This window comes from Lithobates pipiens, unplaced genomic scaffold, assembly GCF_037356315.1.
Source record: "Lithobates pipiens isolate NorthernLeopardFrog02 unplaced genomic scaffold, aLitPip1_a1.2 Scaffold_13, whole genome shotgun sequence".
In the NCBI taxonomy this organism is placed as follows: domain Eukaryota; kingdom Metazoa; phylum Chordata; class Amphibia; order Anura; family Ranidae; genus Lithobates; species Lithobates pipiens.
The window spans coordinates 342,511,344-342,537,981 of NW_027507718.1; the positions used below are offsets into that span (position 1 = coordinate 342,511,344).

Below are 26,638 nucleotides of genomic sequence, written 5' to 3' on the forward strand. Positions count from 1 at the left end.
ATGTACTGATTTATAATAGAGGAATATGATGGGCCAGTTTTGATTCTATTCAGCATTCCCACACATTTTCTCGTTCATGTCTGAGATTTACAATCACTTTAATATTTTCTTAACACGTGATGCACATTCCTTTTGGTTTCACATATCAACACATTTTTTTGAAGCACCAACAGTGCAGCACATTTTTATTCTCATTCTAATTTGGTATTATCGCACTTTACACCAGAGAGTGCTGCTGTTATATTTTTTTTTACATTTTTTTTGCTGTCTAACACTGAGCGCAGTGTTTATTTTATTATTTATAAAGACAATGGAAGGACAGAAATACATTTTCATTATAGAAGTAAGAAAATAAATCCAAGCACAAGGATGGAAAGCTGGAACAGTGCCTGCGTACCTGACCCCTCCCAGATACTGTGTTATACTGTATGCAGTACGTACGCCACCCAGCAGAGGGCGAGCACCCATGTGAGCCAGACCGACGGCCAGGACGTGTTAGTGGGAGATGACGTGTTTCTCTCCTCCTTTTTTTCCAACAGTGTTCCGGATCATAGAGAAAGAACCGCCAGCAAGACAGGCTCAGACAGCGGCTTTACTTCCGGGTGCTACTGGAGGAGTTTATCGCAGAGTTGTCATCTTCAGCCGGCCGGTCACAGAGTGTAGGAGGTCGGGCAGAGCGGTGTATAGAACTGTGCAGAGGAGAGGCGGCTGTCATTAGCAGGTAAGGAGCTTCTGTACGTTGTATGAGCACATTGAGTGCAGCAACAGGTAGGCGGGGCACTAGTGGCTTCATAGACACCCTGAGGGGGGCAGTGGGCAGTGCTGAGAGGGGAAGGGGTGTCCTGCCTGTGTGTGTCCCCTGATACATGTGTCACTGTAAACTCTTAACAACTTCCAGGAGCAGTCATGTGCTTTTTTTTTTCTCTCCAGTCTTTTATTTTTTTCACTTTGTGACATTTCACTTTTGCCCAGTACAGCATTGATTTATCCCATCTCATGTTATATCCTGTTCACTTTTGGCACGTTATGATGGGCATGCATACTTAGATTTTATTATCCAGTGGATGTGCAATTTGTTCAAAACGATTGAATCCATCAAACGAGTGAATAGCCGTGACGTCCCTTCTGACTTCGACTTTAGACAAATCACTGAATCTGAATCGTTAGCCTGGGATGGAGAAGCTTTAGTCGTTTATCAGTTGGCAGAACTGAGATGTTTTTGCTTCTTTTATTTATTACAGGTACTTATTTCTATCTGCCCCCCCCCCCCCCCCAAAAAAAAATAAAGTTACACAGCATTTTACATATTGTACATTCACACCTGTTCTCAAGGAGCTTACAATCTAAGGTTCCTAGCTGGCCGTAGAGGGATAATTTTTTTTTAATCAAAATCAGTCAGTGGGCTGATTAAAAGGGGGAGGGTGGATAAAGATTCCTCCATTCGAGATGGATGGAAGAATCCTTCCTGGCTGCGCTTTTGATTTATACTGTGTGGACTTCGCCGTCATCGGAATACATAGAGCAGCACTGATATAAGCAAAAAATTTCCAACAAATCCATTTGGAATTTTGATCCATCAATGGGCAGCTTTACATACATATTAAGGCCAATTAGCAGATCTAAACCCATTCCATTCACTTGATTCCTTTGCATCCCTACCACCATCCACTGCACATATACTGGGTTCGTTCTTACCTTTTTTATTTTTTTATTTATTTTTTTATATATGTTTCTTCCCACTAGCCCCATTCTCCATCATTCGCATAGGTGAATGTCAGTGCTTCTTAGAATATGTGATGTCCAGGAGCCCTGCACATCACCCTGTTCACTAATGGAGGAGGGGGCCTAGTTGTACATCATTAGAACCTGGAAGAGCTGGCACAGCCTTCTAATGAATTCACACATGAACATGGTGGTATGGGATCCAGCGGTTGCTGTAAGGAAGAAGCTCTTGGCATGACCATGCTGGATCCTGTGTGTTGGTGCTTGCCTGAAGTGTGGCTAGCTCAGTATCAGGTAAGCGTGGTAGTGAAAAATATAAAAAGGGGTAAGATTTCTCTTTAACCTGTTCCTGCCTGTGCTATAGCTAAAAGATGGATACAGCACAGGCTTAAAGTGGTTGTAAACCCGGAAGAAAGAGGGTGAAAGATGGACGCTTCATGGAGGCAAGGAAATTGGGGACATCGCTGGCTCCTGTGTCAGGTAAGTGACACATAATGGGCTTTTATGCAATGCATAGTAGCCCATTATGCTTTACCTTTGCAGGGAAACAAAGAGGAAGTAAAACCCATCAGGGTTTACTTCCTCTTTAAAATGTCCACACACCACTCCCTGTGATTGCCGAGTCCTCTGATCACACATTTCAGCGGTCCTTTACCACGTGATTAGCTGTCAGCCAATGACAGCTGATCACACAATATAAACAGAAACCGGTTCTCTCCTTTTTTTTTTTTTTGACAGTGCGAGGAGAAAATAATAAATCCAATAACTGGCTTCTGTTAGGCTTAAAGTGGCGTTCCACCCAAAAACTGAACTTCCGCTTATCCGGTTCCTCCCCCAGTATTGCTTTTGGCACCTTTCAGGGGGTAGCAGATACCTATGTAATACAGGTATTTGCTCCCACTTCCGGCGAAAGATCACTACAGTATCTGCAGCGATCTATGCCATGTCCGGCTCTTCCTCCCGTGGGAGTCTGTGCCTGGAAGTGGGTGCACATACCGGTCTTGCACAGGTATCCTCACCCTTCTTCCCCCTGAAAGGTGCCAAATGTGACACTGGAAGGGGCGGGGGGGGGGTTTCCGAAAAGCGGAGGTTAAATTTTTGTGTGAACCTCTGCTTTAACTGCCTAGAAATGATTATAAACTACCCTATGTACATGTACTGATAAGATAACAGAGGAGAGTTCAGAGGCAGCTGAAAAAATGCCCAACTGCTCCTGAACAGTAGCAGTTTACATGAAGCCTTAAAGGTAAATTGGTCCAAACTTTCTTCCACTAGTGCTGCTAATCGGTGCCTCATCATCAGTGTCGGTGCTTCCTCATAAGTGCCCATCAGGGCAGCCTCATCCGTACACAATGAAGGAGTAAAATTACCTGCAAAATTTTATAACAAACCATGATTTATTTATTTTTTCGTTTTCTGACGTTTTTTTTTGTTTGTTTTGTTTAGCAAAAAATAAAATTCAGTAGTGATTAAATAACATCCAAAGTAAGCCAGTAAGCACGTAGTTAACCTACCAGCCTGTCTTTGGAAGGAAACTGAGTACCTGGAGGAAACCCACTCAGTGAGCACATGAGAAACTCTATGCAGGAAGTGCCATGTTTGCAATGAACTAACAACTTTCATGCCGCATACACACAATCGGAATTTTGGTTGGGAGAAACTCTGATGGTTTTCCGGATGGAATTCCAACGGGATTTTGCTCAAGCTTTCTTGCATACACACGGTCACGCCAAATTCTGACTGTCAAGAACGCGGTGATGTACAACACGTATGACGGGACAAGAAAAAGGAAGTTCAATACCCAGTAGCCAATAGCTTCCATCTTCTAGTTTAATCTGAGCATACGAGTGAGTTTTTGCGTGTCGGAATTGCATACACACGATTAGAGGTCGACTGATATGGGTTTTTCTCTGGCCGATGCCGATATTTAGAAATCCATGGCGGCCGATTACTTTAGTAAAAGTAATTGTGTTTGTAAATGCAACTATCTGAATTTATGACTTATGCCGTGCCTACACAGAGATTTTCATTTTACTAACATTTGCTCGATTGTGGTTTTTTTTTTTTTTGTCCCTTTCACGCTGGGGCGGTGGGTGTGTCGGCTGTAAAACGCCGCTATTTACTTATTCAGCTGCTGGCGGGGTGCTTTTACCCCCTCCGCTAGTGGCAGAGAAAGGGTTAAAACCACCCGCAAAGAGCTGCTGCAGCAGTGCTTTTCAGGTGGTATAGCTGTACTGCCCATTGATTTCAATGGGCAGGAGTGGTGGAGGAGCGGTATACACACCGCTCCTTCACCGCACCAAAGATGCTGCTAGTAGGGATGAGCTTCGAGTTCGAGTCAAACTCCATGTTCGACTCGAACATTGCCTGTTCGGTGAACAATTTGGGGTGTTCACGGCAAATTCGCAAAGCCGCTGAACACCCTGTACAAGTCTATGGGAGAAATCTAAAGTGCTAATTTTAAAGGCTAATATGCAAGTTACTGTCCTAAAAAGTGTTTGGGGACCTGGCTCCTGCCCCAAGGGACATGTATCAATGCAAAAAAAGTTGTAAAAACGGATGTTTCTTTCGGGAGCAGTGATTTTAATAATAAAGTGAAACAAAAGTGTAATATTCTTTTAAATTTCGTACCGGGGGGGTGTCTATAGTATGCCTGTGAAGGGGCGCATGTTTCCCGTGGTTAGAACGGTCCCTGCTCAAAGTGTCATTTCTGCAGGAAAAAAAGTCATTTAAAATCACTCGTGGCTATAATGAATTGTCAGCTCCCGTAATACAGATAACAGTCATTGATTAAAAAAAAAAAAAAAAAAAAGCGTGTGGTTCCCCCAAATTCAATTACCAGCCCCTTCAGGTCTGGTATGGATATTAAGGGGAACCCCACGTCAACTGAAAAAAAAAAAAATTGACGTGGGGTTCCCCCTAAAAATCCATACCAGACCCTTTATCCGAGCACGCAACCTGGCAGGCCGCAGGAAAAGAGGGGGGGATGAAAGAGCGCCCCCCCCCCCTCCTGAACCGTACCAGGCCACATGTCCTCAACATTGGGAGGATGTTGATGGGGACAAGGGCCTCATCCCCACAACCCTGGCCGGTGGTTGTGGGGGTTTGCGGGTGGCTTATCAGAATCTGGAAGCCCCCTTTAACAAGGGGACCCCCAGATCCCGGCCCCCCTCGTTTGAAATGGTAAGGGGGTACAAAAGTACCCCTACCATTTCACAAAGAAAATAATAAAAAAAATCGTTAAATAAGACAAACACACTTGAAAAAGTCCTTTATTAAAAATAAAAAAGATCCCAGTGGTGGTAATCCACTGTTGCTATCTAGCGACGGATGATCATCTCTCCGGGGTCCAGCGATGGCTGATCTTATCCAGAGATGGGTGATCTCTCCCTCCAGTCCAGCGCAGCGCAGTCCATCCATCCTTCGGTCTCCACTGTCGGAGATGCAGGATCCCGGCGGCCTGACGTTTCTTATGAGGGCGGGGCTACCCGTCACCTGACCCCGCCCCCCTCTGCCACAATGGGGGAGCTTGGCTTCCCCATTGACGTGTGGCTGATGTAACAGAAACCTGCGTTACATCAGAGGTTCCCCTTAATATCCATACCAGACCTGAAGGGCCTGGTAATTGAATTTGGGGGAACCCCACGCTTTTTTTTTTTTTTTTTTTTTGCTTTTTTTTTTTTTATTAATGACTTTCAATGAGTGTTCTCTGTATTACGGGAGCCGACAATTCATTATAGCTGCGAAAGATTTTAAATGACTTTTTTTCCTGCAGAAATGACACTTTGTGCAGGGACCGTTCCAAGCATGGGAAACATGCGCCCCTTTACAGGCATACTATACACACACCCCAGGTAAGAAATGTAAAGGAGTATTACACTTTTATTGTTTTTACTTTAATCATTATTAAAATCACTGCTTCCGAAAAAATTGCCGTTTTTAAAACTTTTTTTTGCATTGATACATGTCCCCTGGGGCAGGAGTCAGGTCCCCAAACACTTATTAGGACAGTAACTTGCATATTAGCCTTTAAAATTAGCACTTTAGATTTTGAACGTTCGAGTCCCATAGACTTTAATAGGGTTCTAAAGTTCACACAAAGTTTAGGTCTGTTCGCAGGTTCTGGTGTGAACCGAACCGGGGGGGTGTTTGGCTTATCCTTAGCTGCTAGCAGGACCCTTTTTAGCGTCCTACCAGCGCACCGATCCAGTGTGAAAGCCCTGGGGCTTTCACATTGGAGAGACAGGAGTGGCTCTTTCAGGGCACTTTGCAGGTGCTTTTTTTAGTGCTGTAGCGCGTGCAAAGCGCCCCAGTTTGAAAGGGATCTTACTGTTTGGCCGGCTTTAGTCTGCTCTAAAACTGAATGCAAGCAGGCGGACTCCTTGCTGTGCACTATTCATTATAGGAGGATGTAGTAACTGAGATTCCAAGTCTTGACCGTTACAGGGTGATTTCACTGTCTGTGATGAGGTACTGGAATCCCACAGGAGGTGTGAAACTCCATGAGCAGAAAAACAGGCATTACCAGTACTTTAAGAAGAAATAAAGGCTATCTGCTTAACAAGCTTTAAATATTTCCTTCTTAGTATCCATAGTGGCATTCCTCAACATTTTCAGCCAGGAGGTACCTATGAAGTATTTTTCAGGTCTCAGGGACACCCTGCTTAAAAGTTTTTTTTTTTATACCTACACCTCATGGTAGATTAGAGGATCTTCACCCTGGGGGAAAAAAAGAAAATATCAGCAGCTATAAATACTGTAGCTGCTGACTTTTAATAAATGGACACTCACCTTTCCAAGGCTCCAGCGTTGTCCTCGTCCGAGCTGGTTCACCGGTTTTCGGTACCCCAAACTTCTGCTCAGATGGCCGAATCGATCCAAGGGGAAGTGGGAGCAGGTTCTTGTGAAAACTGACTCCCTATCCCCTTAGTTCAAAAGTGATAGTGGAGGTTGGGAGGAAGCAGAAATTGCCTTTTTTTTTTTTAGGTAACGTTTTGCTTTAAGGCCATTTTTTTAGCAGCCCCCAGAGCCATGACAACTTTTTCAGTGATAATCATCAAATGAATAATATTGACTAGGAAAGAAATGCAAACATTAAAAATGATAGTGTCGCTTCATGTTGATGGCCAGTACACACGTGACCCCCTTATATTTGTGGTTAGTGTAGTGTTATTCTTAAAATGGTCACCAGTGGGAAAAGTGTTCTTTAGGTTAGTGGTCAGTAGGAGAAGGACCCCCCCCCACTACTGCCTACTGCTTAAGGAACCCCTAGCAACCACTGGAGGGACTCATATTGAGAAATGCTGGCCTATACTATTACTAATACTACATACTGTTTATTTGATTAGCAGAGCAACTACCTGTGCTATGTTTTGTTTTTTCTTCAATCTCTTTCCTAGTGATCACATGTGTGCACAGCTCTGAACCCAGAGTGGCTGCTGTGTCTGGAAGGACAAGATGCTGACAATTCCTTGAGCATTGCCACTGGTAGGATGAAATCACTGCTCTTAGAATTCAGTGCCGCCTGCTCCTCAGGTGCTGTGTGTAGTCACAGGATCGATAGGAAAAAGACTAAAAAAAAAAGAGATTACTAAAGAGAGTGGGCAGGCAACATTTAATGCTTGGTTAGTAGATAACCGTTCCTTCTTCTTCAAGCAAGATTTTGCTTCCTGATTGATTTAAAAACGATCCATCTGTAGCAAAGATAACATTTTGGCTAAACGTCCGAGGCTGCATTTACACCACTCCATTGCATTTAGAGCAGTGATGTTGATGTCTATAATTTTTAAACCATTGCATTATTGTAGAGTTTTTAAGGGCCGATTCACATCATATCTGTTGAGCTGTGTTGATTTGCATAGATCAGTGTAGTAACCCTTCACTGCACCTGTGCACCACAAATAAATTAATTCATTTTCAATATTCATAGCATCCTTCCACATCGCCATGATTTATTTTGTTGAAAAATCACTTAGGAAAAACAACCCCCTAGCATTTCTGCCTGCGGCCACCTTGTATAAGGGCAAATGATTCACGTAGCTTTAACTTCCTGGGATCCATCTGCCGTTAGCTAAAGTATGCATGCATTAGAGTGTACTTCTAATGGCTAACCGTGATTGGTGTTACGTTATGAATTGGACTGCATTCACATCTGCGCATTACAGAAAATGCACGGGTGTACATGCAGCTCAGTTGTTAATGACACTCTAACAGCAGTTTGCATGTCATTATGGCAACACAAAAATGTTCTACAAACGCATCAGAAGGTGCACTGAATAAACGTGTGAGGCTCCATGAGCGCAAAGGTTCTTGAGCTACTTTGGGCCATCTGTCTTGCATAGGGCAGCCAATTCAAGTGAATAGCCTTCCCTATGCGTGACACGCATTTACGCGTAAAAAACAAACAAACCACGAGCAGGCACACATTTTTGCTACACTGAGGTGTAAATGGAATATGCTTGGGGGGAGAGCTTTTAGGTGGCAAGGATGACTAGGGAGGAGACTTGAGAGTTAGCCCTTGTACACACGGTCGGAGATTCCGACAACCAAATCCGTTGGATTTTGTCCGAAACTGTTGTATACACACGGTCGGACAAAGTTGTTGGAAAATCCAACGTGATGATGTTATTTCGTTACGACGGGACTATGTTCACGCTAGTAGCCAATAGTTTTGTAGGAATTTGATCTGAGCATGCGTGGCACTTTGTCCGATCGGAATTCTCTACACATGATCGGAGTATGTCCGATCGGAGCATTTTGACGGAAAATATTTCCGGCAAGTTGGAAAGGTTGGTCCGACGGATATTCCAACGGAAACAGTCCGATGCAGACCACACACAGTCGGAATATCCGACAAAACGCTCCGATCGGACACATTCCGACGGAATCTCCGACCGTATGTACAAGGGCTTAAAGGGCTAAGTTCATCTTTTTGTAAAAATAAATAAATGCTTATTTTTTTTGCAGGTGAAAACTGTTGATTTATTATTTTTTACTTTGCATCCTATAAATAAATAAGATCCTTATAAATCATTTTTTTACATTGCACCCGTGATGTATGCCTGGATCCTGCAGATGCTCAGTACACTGTCTACTCATACCTCCAATATGGGCAGACAGTTACTTAATGGTAGGAAGATCAGGACATTTACTGAATGGCAGGTAGATAATAGTGCACTCGCCAAACACAGCAGTTCATTGAGGGCTACAAGCTGTCAATTGCAATAACTGATGGTACTTGTAGTGTTTTCAGCCACAGGAAACTGTCAATGAATGATGTGGCCAGAACCTTGCACAGCCACTCTGTTTTCAAATTGTGACAGCAGGTACCGGGAGATTTCCCATCCATTGTTAGAGCGGGGGAGTCCTGGCTGCGGAAGATGTGAGGTGGCTAGGATCATATTACATGTTTCACCCTAAATATGGGGGTAACCTGCTCCCGAACGTATCTTCTTAAAAGAAAAAATAAATACTGATCTCATTAGGCTCATAGAAATTGCTGCTTATTTTATGCTGATGCGACTTTCTTTAGTAAAGAGGCATCAGTCGCAAACAAGTCACAGCACATAGTTGCACTGGAAATTCCATGAAAATCCCATTGCATTAGTGTGGACAGAGCCTTACTCTTGCCCAACTATAATTGTTGGCAAATATTTTGAAAGTCCCAACCCCGCTTCAGTGCTGATCTTTTGCATTCCTAACCTCCAAGCAGGGGTTCCTTTCAAACCTTCCCCTGTCCAAACCAGTGATCTACAACCAGAGCACTGAGGAGCACCCATTTCTTGTCTGAAAGTAATGTGAGCCCTCGCCTTCACAGGCCACCACCCATAATCTGCTTATCCTCTGGTATTTTAACAAATTGACTTTCTTTTATCATTTATGTACAAACACACTGTGATGTTTTTGTAGTTCAGTCCTTTTTCTTGTTTTTTGCCTTTTTTTTTTTTCCTTTCGAGTTTTGTAGATTGTATTACACAGTGATCAAACATGGCAATCCATTAACACCTTAATTTATAGGTGTGTTGAAACATTGGTATTTGATTGTAACTTAGTACATAATTGGCTATATCTCTGCTTTTATAGTGCAGTGGAGATAAGGGAAAGGAAGTAAGTGAAAGAACCCGGATCCATTGCCTGCACTCAACACTACTGCTCTTCTACAGTAGGCAGTGCTTGGAGAAGTATTCCATGCTTATATCAACATTGCCCATTCTGCTGTATTGTTCAAATCATTTTTGTCTGCTGTGAAAGTTCTAAACCTAACCTTATCATGATTTTTCTGAGATCTTAGTAATCTGTGTGTTTTGTATTCAGTGCACCATTGGGTATTGCTCAATGGGGCGTGCTCATAAATGCTTATTCTACATTTTGTCTTATTTTCTTTGACGGACCATGTTATTCTTTAAAGTGTATGAAATGAAAACGGCTTGTGTTGCCACATAGCAACAGATCAGGTTCCACTTTATTCTCCCCTGCTGTCACTTCCAGGGCAGATCTGAATGTCTTTGTTTGCTATATAAAAGGTGAGAATTCTTCTCTCTGGCCATGTACATTAGCAGGGGGATGCTGATTGGGGTGGCACAGATAGGGGTATTTCGTAAATTATGAAGAAGGGCAGCAGTATATAGTAATCCATAGCTCACAGTCTGACATTTAAACTTTTTTTTTTTTTTTTTTTTTTTTTTTTTTTTAGTTAGCCCTGTGTAAGTTGCTATTAATGGTTTGCTGATTAGTTTTGTGTCATCGTGGCTATCATTGTACTGTTAGTAAATAGGCCTAAATCAAGCCAGTTAGAGAAATGATGTACCTAACTGGCCACAACTGTGCTTGTGCATTCTGAACATTTGCTGGTTCTCTTTCATAAAACTTAAGCAGATTTCTGCTAATCTGACACAACTGAGGCTCTTACCCAACTTTCAGATCTTCCAGGACTTTCACATAACTGGCGAGTCTTGTTTCCTGAAGAACTGAAAGTTGTTGCTCTGCGCACTTTCAAGGAATGATGGCTCTGGAATTTCATTCTGGAGGAGGATTTGACAATTAAACCATATCCATAAGTGAATATAACGGAAATAAAACAATGATTACATTGACTGTTTTTCCCACAATGAGGTGGTCTGTGTTAACAGCTTGTTTCAGCATGTTGTATGACATTAACCACTTCACTACCCTAGCAAATGAGACATTTTTGCACATATGTGAAAATCTTGATATTTTTTCTAGAAAGTTACTTAAGTGTGCCAAACAATTATACATTTTCTGAAAGCAGAGGCCCTGTTATTTAAAAGGTGGTAGAATATTATTATTATTATTATTATTATTATTATTATTATTATTATTATTATTATTATTATTTTTTTTTAATGTTGCACCTTATTTGTGCAACATAAACATGCAGCCACTGTTAATGTAAAGGCATATAGACAGAAAGTGTTAAGAAAAAAAATCTTTGACACCCCCCCCAACAATCTAAAAGCAGACTCCAATTTTAATAGTTCCCCCCCCCCCCCCCCTCACTCTTGCCCAACCCCTGCCTTTATTGTCCCTAGAGGAGAATGAGGTTTACTTTTGCTCCAGCAGCCTTTTGAGTTACATCTACATTGGACACTTAAGGAGGCATCAACTCACAGAAAGTGGCTGGAGGAGTGCAGACTTGGAAATGTGTTTATTAGTTGGCTGGCTGCAAGAACTTGTAAGAGACAGATGGCTCACAATGATGTATGAAGGGACGATAGGGGCATGGGTCCTGGTCAGGGCCAGATCCAGAGTCTAGTCTCGGGAGGGGCACTGCCAGAAAATACTTTTTTTTTGGGTGCAGTTTATCCGGGCAATGGCTGGTGTTGGCACTGTCATCGTCATCGTCATCATGTCAGGATGATTGAAGCGCATTATTTCCAATATTACATTGTAATATAAAATGAAACGGTTCAACCATAATGCAGAATCAGTGGGAGCCTTGAGTCTGTCACTTTCCACATTGACCTGCCTTCAGATGCAGCTTGTCACTTGCCACATCCCTGCCACAATCTGTGGATTGTCACTTGCCTGCCACACGTTGCTGATTGTCACTTGCCACGTCACCTGCCACATGTTGCTTACTGTCATTGGCCTGCTAAGGAGCAGATTGTCAGAGTGAAGGCTGGCAGCAGAGAGATGATGTAATCTCTCTGCTGCCCGCTGCTGTACAGTGAGGGCAGAACCGCAGTGATGCAGGGCAGGTCGTGAGGGATGATATAATCTCTCTGCCTGCCGGCTCACTGACTCGCCCTTCTACCCGCTCCCCTGCGGACCGACCCGCCCCCTCACTCGATTTCTGCCCTGCACGCCCACCTGGCAACCTCCTTTCACTCATCCGTCAACCTGCCCGCTCACAGGCTTTCTCTCACCTGTTTGCCCCCGCTGACTAGCCTGCCCGCTCATTAACTCGCACACTCGTCCTCTCGCACACTCGTCCTCTCGCACACTCGTCCTCTCGCACACTCGTCCTCTCGCACACTCGTCCTCCCGCACACTCGCTCGTTTGCTGGCCCTGACTGGCCTGCCAATTGCAAATTTCTCAGAGGGGGCAATTGCCCCGTTGTCCACCCTCTGGATCCACCCCTGGTGTGGTAAAGTGGAGCAGCATATTACACCAGGACAATGCTGAATTTGCTGGGCTTCTGAGTGTTTGTAAGAAAGGGGGTTAAAATTCCTCTTTAATCCAATCGCCTTGGAATGTGTGCACATCTTGGACAGAGGACAACTAGTTCACAGGAGGCATGAAAGAGTCCATCTATGTAAAATTAGAAAAGCTATCCCTCATCTGTAAACTGGTGATATGGCAATAATTCACACTTGGTGGTTGGATGTCTGTGCTACCTGTGCAGATCTACATATTGAGGTATCTTTTTGGCACTCATTAGAATTTATAAAATGGCTTCGAGAATCTATTAAAAGGAAAAAAACGATAACCATACATAGTGTTTTGAGAAAGCTAAATGTCATCCACATAGTTTCTCCTACTTTAAAAGCATAGCTGAAATACAAAGGTGTTAGCTGACGTACCTGTTTTACCACTTAAGCCCAGGACCAAGCCCCTTTTTGCGATTCGGCACTGTGTCGCTTTAACTGACAATTGCGCGGTCGTGCGACGTGGCTCCCAAACAAAATTGGCATCCTTTTTTTCCCACAAATAGAGCTTTTTTTCGTGGTATTTGATCACCTCTGCAGTTTTTTTTTTTTTTTTTTTGCGCTATAAACAGAGTGACAATTTTGAAAAAATTCTATTTTTTTTTTTAACTTTTTGCTATAATAAATATCCCCCAAAAATATATATAAAAAAAATATTTTTGGTAAAAAAAAAAACGCAATAAGCGTTTGGTTTGCGCAAAAGTTATAGCCTCTACAACATAGGGGATAGTTTTATGGCATTTTTCTTTTACTAGTAATGGCGGTGATCAGCTATTAATAATAATAATTATATATATATATAATTTTTTTTTGTGATTGCGACATTATGGCGTACACGTCGGACAATTTTGACACATTTTTGGGACCATTGGCATTAATACAGTGATCAGTGCAATTAAAAATGCACTGATTACAGTAAAAATGTCACTGGCAGTGTAGGGGTTAAGTTGTGTGTGTGTGTGTGTGTGTGTGTGTGTGTGTGTGTGTTTTTTTTATTACTTTAGGGGGCGTGGCTTGGCGTGTGACATCACTGATCGTCTTTCCCTATGACAGGGAACAGACGATCAGTGACCGCCTCACTAGGAAGCACGGGGAGAGGTTTGTTTACTGACACTGATAAGGCTGCATTGATGGACATTTAAATATAAGTTGTTTTTTTTTTGTTTTTTCCTCCTTAAACTTCCCTCCTAAAAGTTTTTTTTCCTTTAAAATTATCTCCTAAACTTGGGGTGCATGTTATAAGCCGATAAGTACGGTAATTGCTCATTTTGGGACATGCAAGGGACGACCAGAAAGCTCAAACGATGCTCCCCCACGATCCAGCGGTGGACTGTTCTGGACATCTGCACTATTGTTCCCCCGAATACCAGTGATGGGGCACTATTGCACCCACTAATATCTATGATGGGGCATTGTTTACTTCCACTGACACCAGGACATCTTTTCTTACTGGCTATAAAGTTTGGAGACCCTTGTCCTAGACAAAATCAAACAGATAACCCGTACAGTGGTTACAAAAAAAAATTGCACGGAGTTCAACTTTGATTTGTTCACCAGTGAAAATGCCATTGCCACTGGTGAAGAAAATACATCCCCTTCAGCTTCTAACGTCAGCTTGTTCAATTAATCTTTGACAAAAATTCCTGGAAGCTCATTGGCTACTATGCAGAGCTGCCCTAGATTGTGCACTCTCCATTTTTAGTAAATAAACCCCAATGAATCCTTTTGCAGGAAAAATAAAGCATGCCTAAGTTATTTAATCTGTTAGTTCATTTGTTCCTGGAGTTCCTCTTTAAATTATATATTGTAGGCTTCTGTAGGAAATATAATCTCCCTTGGTCAGTTCTGCTTTTTTTCTGAGACTGCCTTTTTATCTGCCATTTGTTACCTCATCAAATGCTTGACTATATACTGATAGAAGAACGTCTTTAACTACTTGCCTTCAGGGCACTTGCACCCCCTTCCTGCCCAAGCCATTTTTCAGCTTTCAGCACTGTCACACTTTGAATGACAATTGCCTGGTCATGCTACACTATATGCAAACACATTTTTTATCATATTCTCGCAAATAGAGCTATCTTTTTGTGGTCATAAATCGCTGCTGGGTTTTTTATATTTTTTCAAAAAAATTTTTTGGAAGGAAAAAAAAAAAAAAAGTCTGATGTGCTCTGATGAGGCTGCACTGATTAGGCTGAACTGGTGGGCATTGATTGCTGCCACTGGTGGGCACTGATTGGTGACGCTATATTGTAATCAGGGCACTGATGATCAGTGCCCGGATTACATTCCTAGATGTCCCCCTGGGTGGAGATGCCGCTGAATGGCTTTCCTCGCCACACTCTGTCAGTGTGTGGCAAGGAAAACCAATTACTGGCATCTCCGTGTTTACATGTGACCGATCTGTGATTGGACACAGCCGATTTTGTTTAAAAATTTCTACAGGGTACCAGTTTTGAGTTAGAGGTCGTCCAGGGCTAGAATTATTGCTCTCGCTCTTAAGATTGCGGAAATACCTCACATGTGTGGTTTGAGCACTGTTTTCATATGCAGGTGCTACTCATGTATGTGTTCGTTTCTGCACACAAGCTCGTCAGGACAGGGCAACTCAATTTTTTTTTTTTTTTATAGCGCAAAAAATAAAAACCGCCGAGGTGATCAAATACCACCAAAAGAAAGCTCTATTTGTGGGAAAAAAAGAACATCAATTTTGTTTGGGGGCCACGTCGCATGACCGCGCAATTGTCAGTTAAAGCGAGGCAGTGCCGAATCGCAAAAAGGGGCTTGGTCCTTTTGGCTGCAAATTGGTCCGGGGTTTAAGTGCTTAAGGGGGCAAAACCTTCTGGTCCTTAAGTGGTTAATGAAGAGTCCTAACTTTTAAATGCAACCAATCAGAATTTGCACAGTAAATCCTGATTGATTGCAATGGGTTATTGTGCTTAAAGCAATACTCTGGTTTAAAAGATTGAAAAAATTATATTCAATCATTTTTTCTTAACTCAATGTACTTTCTATTGCTCTCAACCTACTCCTAAATTTTTATTTTTTTTTCTTCCTTTTCCTGTTGTGATCCAACTTCCTGATGCAGGGTTGCTACGTTCATTCTCATTGGTTCCACTGTAAGTAGGAGCCACCCTTTCTTTCTCATTCATTGGATGGACTAGGGACTATGGGACGTGTAGTGCGCATGTGGGCAACTAACTTGCACTGCTTGTTTCAGACAAGTGGAAGTTAGAGGGGAACGGAGAGGTTCACTAGATTAAGGAAGATGTTAAAAGCAGTCAGAAAAACCCACAATGAGGAACGATTTAAAGTGGTTGTAAAGGCAGAAGTGGTTTTATTTTAATTTTTTTTTTTATTTTATTATCTTAATGCATTCTATGCATTAAGGTAAAAAAAAAAAAACTTGAGTGCAGCAGCCACCTAATACTTACCTGAGCCCCCTCTCTATCCAGCGAGCTGCACTTTTTCCTCGGCCGTTCGGCACTCTCCCTCCTGATTTACAGCAAAGTCGGTTACCCAATCAGGAGGGAGGGGGCGGGCCAAACCATGGCTCCGTGTCTGAATGGACACGGGAATCTACGATTTCGGTTTGGGTTCTTGCTGTGGGGGGGGGGGCCCTCAATAGAAGGGAGGGGCAAGGAGCGCTGTCGAGGGATGTGAGGAGAAGAGGATCTGGGCTGCTCTGCAAAATAATTTTACAGAGCAGGTAGATGACAGCTCCATTAAAGTTATGGTAAGTTCTTGTTGATTTAAAACCTCTGTGCAGTTAGTTTTGCACAGCGCAGCCCTGATCCTCATCTTCTCGGGTCCACCCTTGCTGCTCTTGGCTCCTCCCTCATATCGAGTACCAGAGTCTTTACTCTGTGTATCCATTCAGACATGGAGCCCCAGCCTGGCCCTGCCCCCCTTCTCCCAATTGGCTGGCTGACTTTGACAGCTGCGGGAGACAATGGCACTGCTCCTGTGTCTCAGCCAATCAGGAGGAGTGTGCTTAGACATTCGTGGACATCACTGAAGAGAGCTGGGGTAAGTAATTAGGGGCTGCCGGGGAGGCTGTTAAACAGTTTTTTTTTTTATCTTAATGCATTTTTTTTTCTTTTTTTGTTTAACAAATATGCATTTTTGTTTTGTTTTACTTTAAAGTGACTACACTTAGAATATTTAAAATGGTTCTAAAGCCTAAATGTTTCTCCCCCCCCCCCCCCCCCATGCTTATCTAAGTCCAATCTAAAGCCAGCTCTGTGCAAGAGAGCAGCTGCTCCCTTCGTTCGTAGCATCATTGGCTCCTACTGCTGTCATTCAAATTGTGATGAGGAAGTGGAGGGTGAGGCTGAGCCATGCTGTCTGTCAGTAGGCCCAGATATTGCAGCTCAGAAACTAGCAAGGATAAGTGCCCCCATGGAAAGCGTAGAATTCCTGCAGCATCCTCTGCGTGTGTACACCACTGACCACTTGAAATGACCTGAACAAAATATTTGGCGCCTGCGGATAAAACCCCTTTCACACTGAGGCGTTTTTCAGGTGCTTTTGGACTAAAAATAGCGCATTAAAAACGTCTCTCTTGCAGTCTGTGTGAGGCGATGTGCTGGCAGGATGTTAAAAAAGCTCCTGCAAGCAGCATCTTTGGAGGGGTGTAGGACCCTGCTCCTAAGCCGATCCTGCCCATTGAAATGGGCAGCACCAGCAAAGCACTGCCTTGTGGGTCCTTTTTAACCCTTTTTCGCATGCTAGCGGGTCAAAAGCGCCCCGCTAGCGGCCAAAAACCCCTGCAAAAAACCGAGGTTAAGTTTCGCTAAAAATAGCGGTGCATTACCACCAACACCCCTAGTGTGAAAGGGGCCTTAGAGAGGAGAGGCGTCCACTGTAATTAAACTACAGCAAATGGGAAGTCTTCTACTTTTCCTCTGTCACTTGTAGCTGCTGCTGGCATCACTCCAGTCCCAAGGCATGGCATACAGAAGGCGGAGTTTCGTTGATACAGTATCACTCCGCCAAAGACTGAAGACTGCTGCCAGAGCTAGAGAAGCCGTGTTGGCACATGAGACCACCAGTTAAAGAAATGGCACCGCTGCTTATTTATGAGGGCCCACCTGAGGTTCTACAGAATGTAGGTCAGCAAGCCTAGGGCAAGAGCTACCAGTCACTTGGCCTTGATTGATTATTAGATGGCAATCGGCGGGATGCCGACCCATGTATTGCCTTCACTCCTTCTCCCGGGATTTAAGAAAAAGTTTGTGACGGGAGATGGCGGGCAACAATGCTGGGCTAGAATGGAGAGAAGTTGTACACACCCAGAATTGGAGAGGGATATGATATTGCAGGGAGCTCTTCACTTTTATCTAAATAATTGTCTTTTGTGTGTAGTGATTGCACATATAGGTGGTAGCAGCTCTACTTGTTTCTCTATGGTGTGATATTATCTTCTGTTGTCTGCGATATTTAATAGTGCAAGGGTTTTTGATTATTTTAAAGTGCACTAGTTGTTAAGAAATGCACAAAGACTAAAGTTATGCTGGCCATACACTATATGAAAAATCCGATGAAATTCGGTTTAGACAGTTTGCTAATTTTTCGGCCAGTTAATGGGCACAAACTCGCTTAAGCGTAGGGACGTTTTTGAGATGGAAAAAAAACGAAGGATAAGTTTGGAAATTTTCTAACGAATGATAAATTGAAAGGTTAATATGTTTCCTGTCCAAACTGCACTAGGTATACGTAAAAAAACATACAAAAAATGCATTAATTGAGGACCACTGAACAATTTATCGGCCATTACATGATGGCACTATCGTTTGCACTCACGGCCAAATGTTCATTTTTCAAAAATGGGTTCAGCTTATTTTTGTATTGTGTGTGTGTGTGTGTGTGTGTGTGTGTGTGTGGCCAGCATAAGAATGGAGTTTTAACCACTTCAGCCCCGGACCAATTGTCAGCCTAAGGACCCTAGGTCTTTTTACAATTTCGCGCTGCTTTAACTGGTAATTGCGCGTTCATGCAATGTTGTACCCAAGCAAAATTTGCGTCCTTTTCTTCCCACAAATAGAGCTTTCTTTTGATGGTATTTGATTGCCTCTGCGATTTTTTATTTTTATTTTTTGCGATATAAATGGAAAAAGACCGAAAATTTTGAGAAAAATATTTTCTACTTTTTGTTATAATAAAAATCGAATAAACTCAATTTTAGTCATACATTTAGGGCAAAATTTATTCAGCCACATGTCTTTAGTAAAAAAAAATGTCAATAAGCGTATATTTATTGGTTTGCGCAAAAGTTATAGCGTCTATAAACTAGAGTACATTTTCTGGAATTTACACAGCTTTTAATTTATGACTGCCTATCTCATTTCTTGAGGTGCTAAAATGACAGGACAGTACAAACCCCCCCCGCCCAAATGACCCCATTTTGGAAAGTAGACACCCCAAGGAAATTGCTGAGGGGCATGTTGAGCCCATTGAATATTTTTTTATTTTTTGTCCCAAGTGATTTGAATAATGACATACAAAAAAAAAAAAAAAGTTTACTAAAAGTTGTCACTATATGATATATTGCTCACACATGCCATAGTTATATGTGGAATTGCACCCCAAAATATATTCTGCTGCTTCTCCGGAGTACGGGGATACCACATATGTGGGACTTTTTGGGAGTCTAGCTGCGTACGGCACCCCGAAATCCAATCATTGCCTTCATGATTTCTAAGGGTGCAAATTTTTTGATTTCACTCCTCACTACCTATCACAGTTTCGAAGGCCATAAAATGCCAAAATAGCACAACCCCCCCCCCAAATGACCCCATTTTGGAAAGTAGACACCCCAAGCTATTTAGTGAGAGGCATGTTGAGTCCATGAAATATTTTATATTTTGCCACAAGTTGCAGGAATATTACAATTTTTTTGGTTTTGTTTTGCACAAAGTTGTCACTAAATTAGATATTGCTCACACATGCTATGGGCATAAGTGAAATTACACCCCAAAATAAATTCTACTGCTTCTCCCAAGTACGGGGATACCACATGTGGGGGAGTTTTTGGGAGCCTAACCATGTACGGGACCCCAAGCACTGCCTTCCGGATTTAAATATAAAACGCTACCAAAAAAAACTGTTAGCGATCGCAGGGATCAGGCCTGACTCTGCGATCGCTGCAGTTAAGTGTTTAGTGTTTTGTAAGTGACAGTGATCAATCGATAGTGCACTTGGGTGGGCTGGGCAAAACGCAGGTGCTAGCAGGTATCTGGGCTGATCCCGCTAACAATGCTTTTTTTTGGAACCCTAAACTGCTGGGGATGCTACTATAGATCTGATCAGATCAGATATTGATCTGTTCAGATTCTATACCACTACGGGAGGTTTATGCTTTGCGTGTGGGTGTTAGCGGTACTGGCACTAACCTAGCGCTGCCTGGGGCGACGCAGACCCTGACCCTAAAACCTAATTGATATCACCCGCCGGGTGATCAGGGGGTTAAACCTTTATTGGGTAATTAAATGGTGGGTGCCCTGATGCTATAAAAAGCAAACTAACTAACCAGAGTCACCCGTAACACTTATACGGTGATCACTGGTGAAAGGGTTAACAAGGGGCAATCAGGGGGTTAAAATCTTTATTAGGTAGTATATGGGGGTCCCTGGCGCTATATAAAAACCTGACGGGGAACCTAAATAACTGGCTAACCAGCGTCACCAGTGACACTTATACTGTGATCGCTGGTGAAAGGTTAACTATGGGCAATCAGGGGGTTAAAACCATTATTGGGTAGTATATCGGGGTACCTAGTGCTATAAAAACCTGGCGGTGAACCTAAAAAAATAACTAGCTACTTAGCGGCACCAGTGACACTAATGCAGCGATCAGAAAAATGATCGCTTAGTGACACTGGCAAAAGGGGGTGAAAGGGTTAACTCTAGGGGCAATCAGGGGGTTAAACTTTTATTTGGGGGGGTAGGGGGCTACCCTGGACCTAATACTAACTGCCCTGACAGTTTTTACTGTCACAACTGACACTGAATGCAGTGATCAGTAAATAAATGATCACTGCAATCAGTGACACTGTGACTGGGAGGGGGGGGGGGGCGGTTTGTGTGCTTATGTGTGCCTACATGTTAGTGTAGTGTTTGGTGCACTTACTTTCAGTGTTCTCCTCGTAGTCCGGTCAAAAAGACCGCCGCAAGGAGAATGACATCCCTTCCTCCCTGCCTGTGTTTACTATACACAGCGGGAGGAAGCTTCTCATTCGCCAGGAGCGATCGAGAGGGGATGGCCAGAAACCAACGGCCATCCCCTCATCCCGGATTGCTCCTGCAGCGAAACAGACCGCCGCATCCAGCGGGAGGGAGTCCTATCGGACCCCCCACCCGCTGGAAGGCAAGCACGTACATATACGTGCTTGTGCCTGTACATGCCATTCTGATGACGTACATTGGAATGCGGCGGTCCTTCAGTGGTTAAAGTACAGTATATGTGAACCCTTACCTTATAAAACAACCCTTTAAGTTTAAAATGGAAATGCAAGGCAAAATGTTTGTGTATATACCAGTGTTTCTCAACTCCAGTCCTCAAGGTGCCTCAGCAGGTCATGTTTTCAGGATTTCCCTCAGATGAAACGGCTGTGGTAATTACTAAGGCAGTGTAACTGATCAAATCACCTGTGCAAAATAATGGCAAGCCTGAAAACTTGACCTGTTGGGGCAGCTTGAGGACTGGAATTGAGAAAAACTGGTATTTTTTTATTTTATATATAATATATTTTTTTTTCATGTATTGAGGGGCTTAGAGAGCTGGGTGTGGAGACTGCAGCTGCTATATATATATATATATATATAATAAAATTATTTTTAGTTGTTTTTTTTTACATTTACCTACAGGTAAGGCTTACCTGTAGGTAAAAGAAATATCTCCTAAACCATACAGGTCCCCTTGCAATGAGCCGCTGACTGCAGCGGCGCATGCGCACATGGGATTTTCAGCTGAAAGCCCGGCAGACGCCGGAGACGATATCGTGGCTCCGGCCACTCACAACACCGGAGCCATGATACCTGGAAGATACGTCAAGGGAACATGTTGGCTCCCTTGGCGTGGATTGGGCAAGATGTCGGGGCCTCATTCTAAGGTAAGTATTTCATAATGAGCTAGTATGCGGTGCATACTAGCTCATTATGCCTTTTTTCCCTTGCAGGTCTAAAAAAAAAATAAAAAAAAACGTCAGCGGGTTTACTCCCGCTTTAAAGAGCTAGGGGTGGAGACTGCAGGGGGTATGTCGGCAGGAGGCAGAGAAGCAGCAGTACACTTATTTTCCCAGTGAAGAACTGTGGAGGGGGGGTAGGGTGCATGTCAGTAAAATTGAGATCACAGGATTTCAGGCAGGTTGTGCTCCAAAGTAGAAAGAAGAAAACTGCCCACGCTGGGATTGGATGTACTTCAGTTTGAAATAGTTAAGCAGAGGCACTGGCAAGATCACCAGATATCTCACACATAGGTAGCAATACAAGGAGAACAGGATACTTTTTCATAAAAGTACAAGGTGTAGCAGGCAATAGGACATTTTAGGGTAACATGAACTTTAAGCACTTTCAGACGGGACCATTTTGCTGGCTTAAGACCAAACCACTTTTTACGATTTGGCACTGCGTTGCTTGAACTGACAGTTAAGCGGTCGTGCGACGTGGCTCCCAAACAAAATTTACGTGCTTTTTTTTTCCCACAAATAGATCTTTCTTTTGGTGGTATTTGATCACCTCTGCGGTTTTTATTTTGCACTATAAACAAAAATAGAGCGTCAATTTTGAAAAAAATAATTTTTTTTTTTTTACTTTTTGTTAAAATAAATATCCCCCAAAAATATATATATATATATATATATATATATATATATATATATATATATATATATATATATATATATATATATATATAAAAACTGTTTCTTCCCTCAGTTTAAGCCGATAAGCATTTTTCTACATATTTTTGGTAAAAAAAAATTGCAGTAACCGATTTATTGATTGGTTTACGCAAAAGTTATAGCATTTACAAAATAGGGGATAGTTTTATGGCATTTTTATTTAAAAAAAAAAAAAAAATTTTTTTTTTTTTTTGTGACTGCGACATTATGGCGGACACATTGGACATTTTTGGGACCATTGTCATTTATACAGCAATCGGTGCTATACAAATGCACTGATTCCTGTGTAAATGACACTGGCTGTGAAGGGGTTAACCAGGGGGTGGGAGTGTAGGGGTTAAGTGTTCCTAGGGGCTTGTTACTAACTGGGGGGGGCTAGGCTTTGTGTTAACACTGATCTCTGCTCCAATCACCGGACTCACAGGGGTCCCGACCGGCACACGAGCGAAATGGACGTACCTGTACGCCAATATGCCTGCCCGTGCCATTCTGCCAACATACATCGTCGTGCGCCGGTCGGGAACTGGTTAAGAGGTTGTTCACACTTATCTGTTTTAGCAGCAAAACATATGCTTTTATTGAATGGAAATCCATTGCAAGTAGAAATCCCATTTCCACTTTCCTGTATGGCTGGTTCACACTTAGGAGCTTCAGTTCAGCTTGTTTTAAAAAGTGAACTATGTGGGCCCATTCCAAGCTATACATGTATATTGCCACATGTGTGCTTCCAGCTTTAGAATTGGCTGTTATGTCTACACACTGGGGCTTTTGCAAATCTTTTCCCCTGGCAAGAAAAGGGCAGCTTCAAAAACACTTCTAATGCCCACCGTACACACGATCCGAAAATCGGAAGACGGATCGTTCAACTTTTTCCGCTTACTAGTAGCAAGTAGAAATTGAATAGGTTACTAAAGTCACAAATTCTCGTACGACAGGAAAAAAAAATCAGAAGTGATGTCATCTTTTGTAGTGTATTTCTATTGTATTTTTGGACAACAAATGTACTGACTAAATGAAAATCGTACGAGCAAAATTTTTGTGCTTGTTCAATCAAATGGTATGAAGTGAGCTGTCCTGATTGGCTCTCAAAAGCTCTGTAGTAAGGATCCGATTATCATATGATCGCATCGAAAGCGGTATTTTCCGTCTGATTTTTGGATCTTGTGTTTTTTGCAAACTCCTTTTTAGGTGCGGTAAGCACTTGGGTGTTTTGTTGGCCAGACTATTATGCCTCATGCACACTGGTTTATTTTAAACGTTGTTTCTGCTGACAGGACAAAACATTATAAACTCACGTTAGTTGCGTTTTTTAGTTTTTTTTAAAGCTAGTTTAGAGGACTCGAGTAGCGTTTTGAAGTTTGGTCTTTTTATCTCATTCACCAGAATTTTTCATTTGTTCTGCCCGTTGAAGTGTTAAACGTGCCTAGTGGGTTTTTGGTGTTTTTCCATCAAAACACTCATTCAGGAGAGGAACTTTGACTGCCTAAACTCTGGTAAAAGCCTATGTGTACATTGACATATAAGCTTTTATTGAGTTGAGTCCAGGGGCTTTGTCAAAAAAAAAAAAAAAAAAAAAAGCTCCTAAACGTTTTAGAAAAAATAAATGCACATCTTGCAGGTCAGAAAATGTAGTATTATTATTAATAAATGTATATATAATTTTTTTTTTTTTTTTTTTTTTTTTGTCTGGAGTTTGTAAAGCATTGCACCAGCAATCAGTAGATGTATCTGTCTGCCTGTAAATCCCATATGGGCTAGTGGCTACAATCTGACAGGAAGAATCAATGAACTACCACGGTGCCAAGCCAACAGACTCGCAGCATGTGGGCAGAGCCCCGCGCAGCCATGCTGTTTTCACAAAGGTGACAGCTTCTCCCATTACTGCTATCACACGGACTGCAGGGCTCAGGCATCGGCTGCAGCATTGGGAACATGTATCATGTTCCCAAAGGTGAACTTATCCTTTAAAGTCTCAAGGTTTTTTTTTACCTTTGTGCATTCTATGCATGAAGGTAAAAAACTTTCCTGCGTATCAGCCCCACTTAGACTTACCTGAGCCCCATCGAGATCCAGAAATCTTCATCCTCATTGGTTCAGACAGCAGTGGGAGCCAATCCCAGCTGGAAGCCAATGAGGAGAGAGATGGGCTCTGTGTATGAATGGACATGCAGAGCAGCGGCTTGGGAGCGAGCCTGCTTTAGTGCCCCCATTGCAAGTAGCTTGCTCTGGGTGGCACTCGGCAGAAAGGAGGGGCCAGGGGTGCTGGGGGGGGGGGCCCCGAGAAGAGGAGGCTTGGGGCAGCTCTGAAAAAAAAAAAAAAAACTGCACAGAGCAGGCAAGTATAACATGTTGGTTATTTTTATTTTTTTATTACTTTAATGAATGATATGGAGGCTCTTGCATAAACCATGGGTGTTTTTTTTTTATTTTTTTTTTTTGCTGTATATAGTTGTACAGATGTTGGTGCCAGTTCCTGCAGCTATTGGCAAGCATTAAAAAAAACAAAAACAAAAAAACAGCTGTGTGTTTTACTTTTTTACTTATTCTATGTCAAAATTTCAGTTTTACTGCTGCGTTGCTTGAAAGACATGTTTTGAATGCTTTCTGAAATAAATGACTGTCGGTCTTTCACTTCCAAGCTGTTGTCAGATCAGACACTTTTCAGCTCTGCCTTCTTTGCATAAAAATGTTATTGCCTGCTTCAGGCTGTATTTATTTTTGTTTTCGACGTGTGCTTGATATTAATCGGTGGAAATAATTCATAAAGTGTGCGTGGACGTGTGTTTTTCTTACTTTTCCATTGATTTCCGTGGAAAGGTGTTGTTGTTGTTGTTGTTTTAAAATGCAAAGGTGTGAACGCAGTCTTAAATTTGTGTAGTTACCTATACAGTGCCTTTATAATCTGATCCTCGTCCCAGGAGCTATAGCACTGCATTTATTCTCCATCAGGATACATGCTGCATTGATGAAAGAAAGCTAATAAAGCAATATATATCTTGTCTTTATAAATCTGAAATTTGTTGATCTCACAAAATGTAATGTAGTAAACACTCAACAGCTTGTTAAAAATAAGCCACGAAAGCATAAGAAAGTAAATATAGGGATATATAATTAAAATAGGGTTGGTAAAACTACATTATTATTATTTTTTCTTCCTTCATTGTTGAAAGTGTTTACCAGTTGCTCCGTTATTGTGAGTCCATCCCGTGGACACAGCTGTGCAAGTAGATAGTCTTTGCATTAGTGTTGGTCGTTTGTTATGTGCACGGTTTAGTAGGATGGATGATTGTATGGTGGAGTGGACAGGCATTTGTGTGGGATTAGGAGCTCAGTGACACATAAGCAGCTACATCCTCACTGCCGTGTACGTGTCCAGCACACCCATCCCAGGCATAGGAGTGACTGAGCAAGGAGGGAGGAATAGCTATCGGAGGAGGTTGTCTGTAATAAAAGGCATACAAAGGAGGAAAAAAAAGGGCGGAGAAAGCAGCTGAAATATGCTCTGCTTCACTTCCTTGTGTATCTTTTTATTTTATTTTTTTGTTACACGTTAAAACTCTCTACTGTGGATAGGTTTTGTCATTTTAGCTATTCTAGCTCATCCTAACAAAATGTTGCAAACAATGTATTTACAATCGCCATCTGGTTATCCTCCCATGTTAACATCCGTGTGGAGGCAAAATTATTTACCCCCCTCCTCCAATATTCTCCCCTGGCCCTTTTTAAATGCTTTGAGTTTTAAATCCATGTCCCATGTCCAGAGTGGAATAAATCTTTGTAGCCCCAGGGGTTACAGTACTTTTCTGACCTCTGTAGCTAGGTGGAGGTTTGTCTGTACGTTTCTGTGTGCTGCACTAGGAAATATAGAGCAGCTATGTTGAAACTGAACTTCCAATCCAGTTTGGACCAATCTAATGCCTGGTGGTGAAATTATTGGACTAATGATCGTCCGTTTTTTTTTTTTTTTTTTTTTTTTTTTGCATGCTCTCAGATCGAATCTTATGGGTTTACTAAAGTCACAAAAATTCCCATACAGCAGAAAAAAAAAAGTGATGTCATGTGTTGTAATGCATTTGTATTGCATTTTCAAATGATTGCTGTACTGCTTAACAAAAATCTTACGATGTGGCATCGTACCAAAACAATTTTCGTGCATGTCCGATAGTACAGAGCTTTCGAGAACCCATCATGACAGTAATCCGAAATTATTCTAACGATTCAACTATACAATTGCCTTGAAACTGTACGATTTTCTGATTGTGTACAAGGAATTAGTATGCATGTCTCATACCTGCTGGACTGCTGTGGAAGCAGAGTATGACTGTAGTAGTTGCTGCTTCTAAAGTGTGG

At 42.3% G+C, this 26,638-nt stretch overlaps 1 protein-coding gene across 3 annotated transcripts in view; it reads left to right on the top strand.

Moving 5' to 3' along the window:
* The first annotated feature begins 530 nt into the window (after positions 1–530).
* The window catches only part of ARFIP1 (ARF interacting protein 1), a 189,036-nt gene continuing 162,928 nt past the window's right edge, over positions 531–26,638 (top strand). For 2 of the 3 annotated variants that reach the window (XM_077477052.1, XM_077477053.1), the window contains exon 1: positions 531–721. The gene's annotated coding sequence lies outside the window, so the exon portion shown is untranslated. The remainder of the gene's footprint in view (positions 722–26,638) is intronic. The other variant, XM_077477054.1, reaches the window with a different exon arrangement.